We start from the raw sequence: 13,359 nt of genomic DNA on the forward strand, positions 1-13,359 counted from the left end.
GGTTGCGCTTTTTAGAACTACCGCAACCCTTCTTTCATAAAAGGGCAGCCAATCTATGAAAGAAGGGCTGCGCTTTTTGAACTAGCGCAGCCCTTCTAACATAGAAGGGCTGCGCTAGTTCAAACTAGCGCAGCCCTTCTCCTATTTTTTTTTTTTTTTAATATAATTCTGCATCTGCATGTTGTTCCAGACCTGCACACACAGCCCCCACCCCCAGCCCCCACCCACCAGCCCACCCACTGCCCACCCCACTGCCCACCCCCAGCCCCTACCCACCAGCCCACCCCACTGCCTCTGCCCACTGCCCACCCACCAGCCCACCCCTGCACCCCATCCACAGCCCACCCCACCCACCACCCCACCCCCACCCAAAACCTCCCTTGGACAAAAAAAAAAGCGCAAATTAAAATACGATAATATATGACAGATGGAGAAAGGTAATAATTAACTTCATATATATTTAATAATGTAAAAAGTGTAAATAGGATTGATAGAAACTTTTACATTCGGGCTAAATCTCATCCTATGCAATCATCGGTAATGTGGGACGCCAACTTATCCCGAACCTCATCAATTTCTTCTTTGGTGAAGTTCCTCAAACGTGGTGTGGAATTCGCATAAACCTTGCAAAACAACCAAGGAATAAACACACATATAAGAATTCATCATTTTACCGTAGTTAGTACTTCTAAAAATGACATATACCTTCCCGGAATTCAATCAAAATCAAATGCAAGCCTAAAAGTCTACACACTAGTTATAATATATCTCATATAATCATGTTCAAAGAGAATTGGGGTTAAATCACTCCATAAGTACATTTTGGGAGCGAAAAGGCCAAAATAGCCCGGAAATGGCCTTTTCGTTCCCAAAATGCAACCAACAACAAATGCAAGCCTAAGAATCCACATACTAGTTATATTATGCCTCATATAATCATGTTCAAAGAGAATTGGGGTTAAATCACTTCATAAGTACATTTTGGGAGCGAAAAGGCCAAAATAGGCCAAAATAGGCCGGAAATGGCCTTTTCGTTCCCGAAATGCAATCAACAACATAGCAAGCCTAAGAATCTACATACTAGTTATATTGTGCCTCATATAATCATGTTCAAAGAGAATTTGGGGTTAAATCACTCCATAAGTACATTTTGGGAGCGAAAAGGCCAAAATAGGCCGGAAATGACCTTTTCGTTCCCAAAATGCAACCAACAACAAATGCAAGCCTAAGAATCCACATACTAGTTATATTATGCCTCATATAATCATGTTCAAAGAGAATTTGGGGTTAAATCAATTCATAAGTACATTTTGGAGCGAAAAGGCCAAAATAGGCCGGAAATGGCCTTTTCGTTCCCGAAATGCAACCAACAACATATGCAAGCCTAAGAATCTACATACTAGTTATATTACTCATATAATCATGTTCAAAGAGAATTTGAGGTTAAATCACTTCATAACTACATTTTGAGGCCTAAAAGGTCAAAATAGGCCGGAAATGCAACAAACAACAATTGGAAACCTAAAAGTTACATACCTTTCAAAGATCACCAACATCTTTGCAATAGTTGACGATATCGAGCAAGAACCTCATGACGTAATACCCACACGCAAGTCCACCTTTTTGTACCAGACACTAAAATTCACCAAATATGCAATAAATGACATGTTAGATGTGTATTATGTGTTTCTATTTTTTGGATGCAAAAAATTACTCATGCTACCTCGACTAAATACCAAACAGGAGGTTTTCCTTGTCGAAGTCCAGATGCACTACGCTTTTTCATCACACTACATCAATAGATTATTATAAGATTAGATGTACATTTAATATTTAATAAGCTAAGTGTGCATGTAGTTTCGATTAGGCTACCTATTTAACAATGATTTGACTAGTAAGGACCGTATTGTTCCTTTACGCAAAGAATCAAAGTGGTAGACTTCGTTAGTGACAAACATATTGCAATCAGTGTCCAATGGTTCCTACAACAATAAAAATGTTATTCTTATCGTAGAACAACTAATAGGTCAATTTAATTAATTAAAAAGTGAGTTTAAGAAGCATACGATTCAATGTAAGGAAGAAGAATGATCTTATATCCACTACGAGAACAGGTGTTCAAAGATTCCTTGAGATATGCTTTCACCTCCTCTTCGTTTTTTACGCAACTGTTATCTCGTACAAAGCTTGGACATAACCAACCAAACATTGGCTGACTATATTGGCTCAAATCATTGTATAATATCCTGAGAATTCATATTGATAAAAATAAAACTTACTTATTATAGAAGTTATTATTAGTTGGATTGAATACTACTTAATTAAGGCATATATGTATATTTATTAATTAATTTAAATATACTAATAAAGTATTACCTCATGAATGTTTGTATCATGGAAACATTCAACTCGTCCCCAAGTAAGAATTCTTTGATATCAACCTTAGAAATGAAGGTCGATGTTTCCTCAATGTAATGGAATTGGCGGTCCGACAACTTAATCTCAATCAATGCTTCATCGTCTGCCTCGCTAACGCACTCATGTAGCCAGAAGCACGGTTGAGTAAGGCCTTGCACCACCTCCATATCCGTAATGAGTGGAGACTTTGCCGTATAAACATTTACTTGGGCACGTCGGCCTCCCTGAGGTGAAGCTACCTTCTTTCCCTTCCTGTCGGCCTTCCCCGAACCCTAGTAATTAGTTAAATTAAAAGATATTACTGACAATCATATATAAGAACTATAAAAGAAAACTATGTATATAACTTATGTTAGACATTGTACCTGATTTGATAACCGCACCAATGCACGCGGCCATAGAATATAACTGCCAAGAGCATCAGACAATAACTGTAAACCAACTCCTGCATTCGGCAGCGGAAGAGGAAATGCTTCGAAACCGGGCACAATGTCTGAAACGCTGACCACATAGTGAATATCAGCGACTGGCTGGTTGTGCAATCGTACCCGGTCCCTAGGGGGCTGTACAGATCCATAAGCCACGATAATGAAACTACCATGACCATCTCCTTGATTTAGTAGCTCACATGGTGTCTCTACCTTTTAAAAAAAACTCTATTCATAGTTAGTCTATGAAACAACATATTTAAGAACAATAGTTGTGATATTAAATGATTACCGTGAACTCCGGATATGGATAGGCTGCGTAGGAACAGGCTGTGCAGGAACACCCTGCGGGAAAGCACCAAAAGTCGGTAAGCCATCTGCGCCAAAATGGCGATGAAATTCTGATCATCTCTGCTCTCAGTCCTCCCGAAGCTCGGCTTTCATAGCCTCCACATCTATGGCAGCTGCTGAATTGACACTAGAGGCACTGGATCTTGACGTAGAGGTGTATTGATCACCATACACCTTTCTCACCCCGAGGCGGACAACTCCTACGCCCCTCACACGTCCATACTGGTCCCGTTCTAGAGTCTCGTGTAAGGCATCAACTTGTCCTCTAGGAGTGAACTCACCAGTTACCTCCTTTTCCTTCAAGCCAATCTGCATAAGGATAAGAGAGAAATACTCGTGAGCGCACAAGTTATATTATTATGTAAACCTTATCAAAAACTTATAATATGTACTTACAATGGCATTAGCTATCTGTTTTGTTGCGGATCAGTATGACTCTCTGTCCCTTTGCATCAACCCCATGCATGGAACACCACCAATCGAGCGCTCTATCTGGTTGCCGCTGTGCAGCTGTCGTCGTAGAGCTATGCGCCGATGTCTGGTCGACGCAATCGTGGGGTAATGGTTGTACATCCACGATTCTCTCGCCTGACCATACGACTGAGCACCCAGATGGTGATAGTGCTTCCTAGCTTTTGCATTCGCGCTATTTTTAGAGCCATATGCCTGAAACATACAAATATAAACAAAGGTTAGATATGATGTTATACAATAATATTGGATCTAAAAGTATTTAATCTTAGCTAGTAAAAAATTCTTACAATAGCTTCTGGGGTTGTTTTTGTTTGACAAATGCATACCACTCCTCAGCTGTGATATGCCTCCATATCTGATATGGAAGCTTGGAGGGCTCCTCAAATGATGTGCCCTGTGAAGCCTCAGAAGAAGGTGTTGCTCCCCCGTCGTAGATCTTCTTCTTCTTTGTTCCCCCGACTTTTCTCCTCTTCGTGATCCACCCCGACACTAGCTTGGCCTTGAAGTCTCGAACCTTGGGCAACGCGGATAGAAACAAATCCTTCTTCGCTTCATCATTTGGAATATTGAATTGATTCTACAAAGAACGCATTCAAAAATTAGTAAATATTACATAGTATATTTAACTAAAGTGTTAAGATTCTAAACGTAAATGTACGCGAATCTTACCATAGTATCTTCCCAAATCATCTTCTTCAAAGTCTTGGGACCTCTTTCCATGAGTGGAGAATGGAGAGTTATGCATGCAAATCCCAACTTGCATGGCATACTTTTGACGCCACTTTTCACAAGGTTGCCCCAAATCATCGTAATCCAAAGTCATTAGGGTGTGTTTCCCTAGTGACTTTGTAGGTCCCCTTTCTTTCCTCTTTTTCGTGTCCAAGTTCTTACTTGGCTTTTGTAAACCTTTTTCTTCACGGCGAGCCATAACCAATTGCCGCTGTTCCTTTCTCTGATCGTAACACTCATCCTCGGTAGTGTGTTCCGCACTCGTATCCGTATGCACCTCCGCCATGTCCCTGAAATTGTACAAACATATGAATTAATTAGAAAAAAAAACATTTAGGGCGCGAGGGGGGTGTGCAGCAGGTGCGGGAGGCGGGGGGGGGGGGGGCAGCAAGGGGAGGGGAGGGGGGCAGCAGGTGGGTGGAAGGGGCAGCAGGTGGGGAAGGAGGGCAGCAGGGTGGGGGCAACAGGTGGGGGAAGGGGGGCCAGCAGGTGGGGGGAGGGGGTGAGCAGGTGGGGAAGGGGGCAGCAGGTGGGAAGGGGTGCAGCAGGGGGAAGGGGGTGCAGCAGGTGAGGGAAGGGGGTGTGCAGCAGGGGGAAGGGGGTGCAGGAGGGGGAGGGGGGCAGCAGGTGGGGAGGGGGGTGTGCAGCAGGGGGGAAGGGGGGTGTGCAGTAGGGGGAAGGGGGGTGCAGCAGGGGGAAGGGGCGGCAGCAGGGGGGAGGGGGCTGTGCAGCAGGGGGTGCAGGGAAGGGGCAGCAGGGGGGGAGGGTGCAGCAGATGGGAGGGGGTGCAGCAGGTGGGAGAGGGGGGGCAGCAGGTGGGAAGGGGGGTGAGCAGGTGGGGAAGGGGGGGGAAGCAGGGTGCAGCAGGGTGGGGGAAGGGGGGCAGCGGTGGGGGAGGGGTGCAACAGTGGGGGAGGGGGATGGGAGGGGGTGGGCAGCAGAGTGGGGAGGGGGGCAGGGTGGAGGGGGTGGGCATGGGAAGCGAAAAGGCCAAAATAGGCCGAAATAGGCCGGAAATGGCCTTTTCGTTCCCGAAATGCAACCAACAACAAATTAACGCCTAACAATCTATACTAGTTACATTATACATCATATAATCATGTTCAAAGAAAATTTGGGTTAAATCACTCGATAAGTAGATTTGGGAGCGAAAAGGCCAAAATAAGCCGAAATAGGCCGGAAATGGCCTTTCGTTCCCGAAATGCAACCAACAACAAATTAAAGCCTAACAATCTACATACTAGTTACATTATACATCATATAATCATGTTCAAAGAAAATATGGGTTAAATCACTCGATAAGTACATTTGGGAGCGAAACGGCCAAAATAGGCCGAAATAGGCCGGAAATGGCCTTTTCGTTCCCGAAATGCAACCAACAACACATTAACGCCTAACAATCTACATACTAGTTACATTATACATCATATTATCATGTTCAAAGAAAATTTGGGGTTAAATCACTCGATAAGTACGATTTGGGAGCGAAAAGGCCAAAATAGGCCGAAATAGGCCGGAAATGGTCTTTTCGTTCCCGAAATGCAACCAACAACACATTAAGCCTAAAATCTACATACTAGTTACATTATACATCATATAATTATGTTCAAAGAAAATTTGGGGTTAAATCACTCGATAAGTACGATTTGGGAGCGAAAAAGGCCAAAATAGGCCAGAAATGGCCTTTTCGTTCCCGAAATGCAACCAACAACAAATTGAAGTCTAAAATCTACATACTAGTTACATTATACATCATATAATCATGTTCAAAGAAAATTGGGGTTAAATCACTCGATAAGTACGATTTGGGAGCGAAAAGGCCAAAATAGCCATAGGCCGAATAGGCCGGAAATGGCCTTTTCGTTCCCGAAATGCAAACAACAAATTAAGCCTAACAATCTACATACTAGTTACATTATACATCATATAATCATGTTCAAAGAAAATTTGGGGTTAAATCACTCGATAAGTACATTTGGGAGCGAAAAGGCCAAAATAGGTACGGAAATGGCCTTTTCGTTCCCGAAATGCAACCAACAACAAATTAAAGCCTAAAATCTACATACTAGTTACATTATACTCATATAATCATGTTCAAAGAAAATTTGGGGTTAAATCACTCATAAGTACTTTTGGGAGCGAAAAGGCCAAAATAGGCCAAATAGGCCGGAAATGGCCTTTTCGTTCCCGAAATGCAACCAACAACAAATTAAGCCTAAAATCTACATACTAGTTACATTATACATCATATAATCATGTTCAAAGAAAATTGGGGTTAAATCACTTCGATAAGTACATTTTGGGAGCGAAAAGGCCAAAATAGGCCAAATAGGCCGGAAATGGCCTTTTCGTTCCCGAAATGCAACACAACAAATTAAAGCCTAAAATCTACATACTAGTTACATTATACATCATATAATCATGTTCAAAGAAAATTGGGGTTAAATCACTCGATAAGTACATTTGGGAGCGAAAAGGCCAAAATAGGCCAAATAGGCCGGAAATGGCCTTTTCGTTCCCGAAATGCAACCAACAACAAATTAAAGCCTAAAATCTACATACTAGTTACATTATACATCATATAATCATGTTCAAAAAAATTTGGGGTTAAATCACTTCGATAAGTACATTTTGGGAGCGAAAAGGCGAAAATAGGCCGGAAATGGCCTTTTCGTTCCCGAAATGCAACCAACAACAAATTAAAGCCAAATCTACATACTAGTTACATTATACATCATATAATCATGTTCAAAGAAAATTTGGGGTTAAATCACTCGATAAGTACGATTTTGGAGCGAAAAGGCCAAAATAGGCCAAAATGGAGAAATTACACGCCTGAGTTTATGTCTCATGATTTATTGACTTCCGCCGTTTCCAGGATCCTCAAGTACATTATCCCTTCCGTGTGATCTACACGCATATAGTTTCTCCGACATATTTACATCATCTTCCACACAAATTTCAGGATAGGTAAAGGGGGGGGAGGTCCTCAAATGCATCATATTCTTCCTCATTATCAACATCACCAATACCGAGGATACTCCTTTTACCAGGTACAACAATTGACCACTTATGATCAGCAGGATCAGTTACAAAAAATACTTGCTTGACTTGTGATGCAATTACAAATGGCTCCTCAGTTTCACGTAGACGACTAAGGTCAACAAGAGTGAAACCGCAAGGATCATCGTTTCTTACACAACGTCGATTATTGTCAACCCACGTGCAACACAAGAGGCAAATATTAAAAGTACAGTAGTCCAGCTCCCATATTCTTGTATTCGCCCATAATAGTTGCTTTCAGCATGTACAGGCGACTTATCTTTCGAGCTTGCATATTGTGTGACGCCACAAGTGAAACACCACTATTTTGTTGCGATCTTGACTTGAGATCTTGACGTTCAGTCCAAAACGTATACCCATTAATATCATAACCCTCATAAGAGCGTACAGCTTCACGAGGACCAAATGCTAACCACTTGACTGTTTCAGGAACACTTTCATCCAAATCATTGAGTACTCGTTTATGAAACCAATCAATGAAAGTCTTGTTATGCATTTGCGTCAATGCCCTCACTCCTTTTCCAGGATTGCTAACACGTAATTCCTCCATATGTTCACTTAAATAAGGATGGACATCTGGTACGTGATGCAATACAAATAAGTGAGCTTGTTTACGCTTTTCTACGGAAGGTGTGATCAATTTTGAACCAATTGTACCCTTGCCCTCAAGTCTGCCCTCGTGTCGGGATGTCGGAAGTCCAACAGGATCAACACTAGCAAAATACTCAGCCACAAAATTACTGATCTCTTCACCCACAATCCCTTGAATTATACTACCTTCTGGTTGTGCAGGATTCCGAACTTTATCCTTCAAAGTTCCCATATATCTCTCAAAAGGATAGCACCACCTCAAAAACACTGGACCACACAGCTTAATTTCTCGAACTAGATGGACAATGAGATGGACCATAATGTCAAAGAATGCGGGGGGAAATACATCTCAAATTTGCATAGAGTTTCAACTACTCTGGACTGCAAGGAATCGAGGGTCGACGGGTCTAGGACTTTGCTGCAGATTGAATGAAAAAATGAACACAGTTCTGTAATGGTGTGCCTCACATGCTTTGGAAGTATCCCACGAATTGCAATCGGTAAGAATACTTGCATCATGACATGACAATCGTGCGATTTCATACTCGATAACTTCAACTCACCATTTAAGGTAACAAAGCGCTTCATATTCGATGAGTAGCCAGTAGGGACCTTAATGCCATACAATGACTCGCAAAAAATCCGTTTCTCTGCACGCGACATCGTGTAGCAAGCTGGTGGCAAATAATTCTTCTCCGAATCCTCCACCTTTTTACTTTTTTGAGTTTCATCATCAACCCTTTCCTCCCCTCTTTTCTTCTTCCTTCCGTCCCTTTTCTGAGCCCACAACTCTGGTCGAATCCCCTCTTTTTCCAAGTAAAGTCGTGACGCCTTAACATCTTTTGTCTTGCCCGGAATATTCATAAGTGTCGCGATAATAGCTTCACAAACATTCTTCTCTATGTGCATGACATCCAAACAATGTCTGACCTTTAGATCTTTCCAATATGGGAGTTTCCAAAAAATGGACTGTTTTTTCCATAATCCTGTAGGTCTATCAACCTCACTAGCAGGTTTACCAAAGACTGTTTCAATGCCCTTCACCTGATTATAAACTTCAGTACCAGTTAATGGTCTATGAGCAACTTCTTCTTCAACCGTCCCATCGAATGCCTTCTTCTTAAACCGATAGGGATGGTCGCGGCTGAGGAGCCTTCGTGTGCGCATATACACATGTTTGCAGCCCTTAAGGTGTGTAGATTTCATGTCATCTAAACAAATCGGGCAAGGTTGTTTTCCTTTAGTCTTATACCCAGATAAGTTCCCATAAGCTGGATAATCGTTCATAGTACAAAAAAGCATGGCACGCAGAGTGAACATCTCATTAGCATACGCATCAAATACTAACACTCCTTCGTTCCACATCTTCTGTAAATCTTCAACAAGCGGCTGAAGGTATACATCTATGTCATTTCCAGGTTGTTTGGGCCCCGATATAAGAAGCGACAACATCATGTACTTGCGTTTCATGCACAACCAAGGAGGCAAGTTGTAAACCACTAAAACTACTGGCCATGTACTATGCTGCGAGCTGAGATTGCCAAAAGGGTTCATGCCATCCGTACATAATCCAAGCCTCAGATTCCTATCCTCATTACCAAATGACTTATGCACCCTGTCGATAGTTTTCCACTCAGGCGAATCAGCCGGATGCTTGAGCAGACCGTCTTTCTTCCTACGATCTGCATGCCACCTCAAATTCTTCGCATCTCCTTTAATTGAGAACATGCGCTTAAATCTAGGTATTATGGGTAGATACCACAACACCTTGGCTGGTGGTCCTTACTACCTCCAGCTCCTTCACGCTTGTACCTCGACAATCCACAACGTGGACACTCATGTAAATGCTCATACTCATTACGATAAAGCACACAATCGTTAGGACAAGCATGTATCCGCTCGTACTCTAAACCCAAAGGACACATCAGCTTCTTCGCATAATAGTACGACTTTGGCAGTTCATTTCCATCAGGGAGCATCTCAGCTAAAACTTCCAACAACGATGTGAAACTAGAGTCCGTCCAACCAGCGTTCGACTTAATGTTGAACAGTGTTACCACCGCGGAAAGTTTGGTGTACTTTGTACAACCTGGATACAACGGCTTTTCAGCAGCCTGAGACATAGACTCAAAAATACGAGGTCGTCTACACGACTGATCTTCAACCTCGTGTATCATCTCGTCTACCCGATCCCTATCATCATCTCCAAATTCATCATCCAAATTCTCATCCCCTAACTCATCATCATCCTTCTTTTTTTCTTCACATACATCATTCTTTACTCCAGAGCTTCCCATATACCTCCCCTGCTCACCATGCCAAATCCATACGTGGTATTGAGGCCTAAACCCACGGCGCAAAGACATGCTCCCTAACCACATGTATACTACTAACCTTGCTCACATTTCTACAATCCAAACAAGGACAATAAAAGTCGACTGCTCCAGAGGATGTTTGATATTCTAATGCACTTCTACAGAAGTTCCAGACCCCATTCACAAACTCAATCGATTCACGACTACCATACATCCAAGTACGATCCATCTCATTCAAGAAGACCACCTCTAATAATTAAACACAACATTCATTATAATGCATCAATCATTATTAAAGTACACACACTCACATATTCAAATCACACACGTATACAACAAGCTAAGATAGTCACATGTTCAATTGTATGCATGCAGTCAAAGGTCCTTATCACTCCAACCTAACCCATCCTTGGACGTCTAATCTCACTAGTGAATATATGCCAACTTTTCAATTCTAAGGAAAATCCGGCAGCATTTCCCTACAGTTCTCCAAGTACACAATGTAGATAATTGCTTATCTACATATGTACCCAGAGAACAATGTAGCGAAACGATAAGCCAAGATTTTCCTCAGAATTGAAAAGAAGACACACATTCACCACCTAAGTGAGATCAAACGTCCAAGAACAGTCCCAAACCGGGGACTATTCAAGACTTACTCCTAATGAGTAAGTCTTGAACGGGTATCTAGGCATATATGATGATGATTCAAACAATAGTATTTTCATATATATAGCTAAATCACATTGCGTTTTCATACAATCTCATATCAACAAATAATATATATACATTATAAAAAATACAATATACATCAATAAATTATCAACTTTGTCTACATGTTAAAGTAGTTACCTCTTAACACCAACGACGAGCAATGAAGAGAAAAGGATACTTGGAACTTTACTTGCCTTCCTTAGCCTCTTCTTCCTACAATTGACAAAACCCACATTGCACATTAACCATTTAATTCAATTAACAAAAACAAAAGTAACTTAAAAACAAAATTAATCCATACCTAATTAACCACTCAAATGGTGGAGAAGAGAAGAAAATAGAAGAGAAGAGAGGAAAAGAAAAGAAACTAAGAAGGGTGGTGGTGCGCAAGGTGGTGGGCACAATGTGGGGGGTGCTGCGCAATGGTGGGTGCGAATTGTGGTGGTGCGCAAATGTGGTGTGCGCAAAAGTAGTGGTGGTGTAAATTGTGGTGTTGCGAATTGTGGTGGAGCAAAGTAGTGGTGGTGGTGGTGGTGCTCGAATTACGGCAAAGTAGTGGTGATGGTGGTGGTGCAACACTCGAAGAGAAAGAGGGAAAGTAGTGGTGGTGGTGGTGCTCGCTATTTTCGCACAACTTGGGGTAAGAAGTAAAAGAGGGAAAGTGGGAATGAAAGAGAATAGGCGCGCATGCATAGGAAATATCGAAAAAAAAAACAGCAGCTAGTAGGGCTGCGCGAGTTTGAAAAAAGCGCAGCCCTTCACCTTTGTAGGGCTGCGCTTTTCCAGAAAAGCACAGCCCTTCAAAAATAGGGCTGCGCTTTTATCAAAAGCGCAACCCTTCTTGCGCAGCCCTTCTGTTTTTTTCCCCTAGTGTTAGGCAGTCATATGTGTTGGTGGGTCCTAGTTTTAATGAAATTTTACAATTTTCAATTTTCAGACACCATTAATCACCATTGTGGAGAGAGAAAAAACCAACCCTTCGTCTTCTTCTCTCCATTAATCACCATTGTCAGCCCAACTGAACTCATTCAATTGTGAAGTTGGTGAAGTTGGAAAAATCGTTGTTGAAGTTGGAGAATTACGAAATTTGACAACCAACATTCCTAAAATTCGCTTCTGATTCAAGGTATGATTTTTTTTTTAAACTCCTTTAAATTTGTAATGTTCCTTTGTACCATATCTGAATTATGTTGATAATGGGTGAATTAGGTTGATCTGAAAGTTAAAAATTGAAACTTGGAGAAAAATGGTGAAGTTTAAAAATTCTGGGTTTTGTTTATCTTTACTGTTCAATTTATGAGTTATGATGATGATATGTTTTGTCGTGAATTTAGGTGAGTGATTAATTATGTTCGTTTATTGAGTTTGTTTTTGTATTAGCTTAGGAATGGATAATGTGACCTTGAGGTTTTGGCATGGGGGACTGTTTAAAAAACACGACAAAGGGTGGTTGGAGTATGTTGATGGTAGTGGTAGAACATTTGCGGTTGACCCAGACGAATTGTGTGGGTGGTTTCTTGAGGATATGGCTAAAAAATGTGGTAGTTATAGGGTGATTGAAGAAATCTTTTATTTGTTCCCTGGTAAGAAATTGGATGATGGGTTGGTAAGGGTTTACAATGATAAAGAGGCTCTAGCTATGGCAGAGGTGGTTTTGAAAACAAGGTTTATGGATTTGTATGTCATTCATGGCATAGATAAGCCAGTGGTTCTTGAAGAGCCTGCTGGGCTGTTGGAAGGGCCAGAAGGTACATTCCCACCTTTGAACCCAGGATTAAACCAGCCTAATGATTCACCTTGCAACCCAATTGACACACCACTCACTGACCAAGATAAAAACACAAGCAAAAGCCCAACTGAAAAAACCCACTTATCCAAATGAAAACCCACCTGCACAAAAAATAAGAAAAAAAAAAGTCCTGCTAAGAAGTTAATACCAGTGAGGTCAAATTCTAGGATTAAAGATTCCATAGCAGAAGTACAGTTTCTGTATCACAAATCTAAATCAGATCTGCCTCCCCCTGATATACCTATTATTGAGCCAACTCCTTGTAGTTCCACATTAAATGAAACACAGTCAACCCAAAAAGCTCAATTTGAGACACCCTCAGTTTCACAAACTGTATCCCAAACAGCTCCAGAAACACAGTCACAAGATCAACCACCAATACCACCTTCACATACACATATATCTTGGAAAAAACCAGTTACTGAGCCTGAAGAAGCTTTCATTTATGACCAAGAAATGTTTCCACATGAATACTATCAGTGGTATG

The 13,359-nt window shown here is 41.6% G+C and overlaps 1 long non-coding RNA gene across 1 annotated transcript; it reads right to left on the minus strand.

Moving 5' to 3' along the window:
* Window positions 1–428: 428 nt before the first annotated feature.
* Window positions 429–3,050, minus strand: LOC130590252 (uncharacterized). Its single transcript, XR_008967831.1, has 7 exons — window positions 2,784–3,050; window positions 2,377–2,690; window positions 2,067–2,246; window positions 1,873–1,982; window positions 1,724–1,790; window positions 1,537–1,635; window positions 429–623 (listed from the first exon to the last, which is right to left on the minus strand). It is a non-coding gene; the product is annotated as an uncharacterized LOC130590252 (long non-coding RNA).
* Window positions 3,051–13,359: the final 10,309 nt, after the last annotated feature.

The sequence above is a fragment of the Beta vulgaris genome, chromosome 9, assembly GCF_026745355.1.
Source record: "Beta vulgaris subsp. vulgaris cultivar EL10 chromosome 9, EL10.2, whole genome shotgun sequence".
In the NCBI taxonomy this organism is placed as follows: domain Eukaryota; kingdom Viridiplantae; phylum Streptophyta; class Magnoliopsida; order Caryophyllales; family Amaranthaceae; genus Beta; species Beta vulgaris.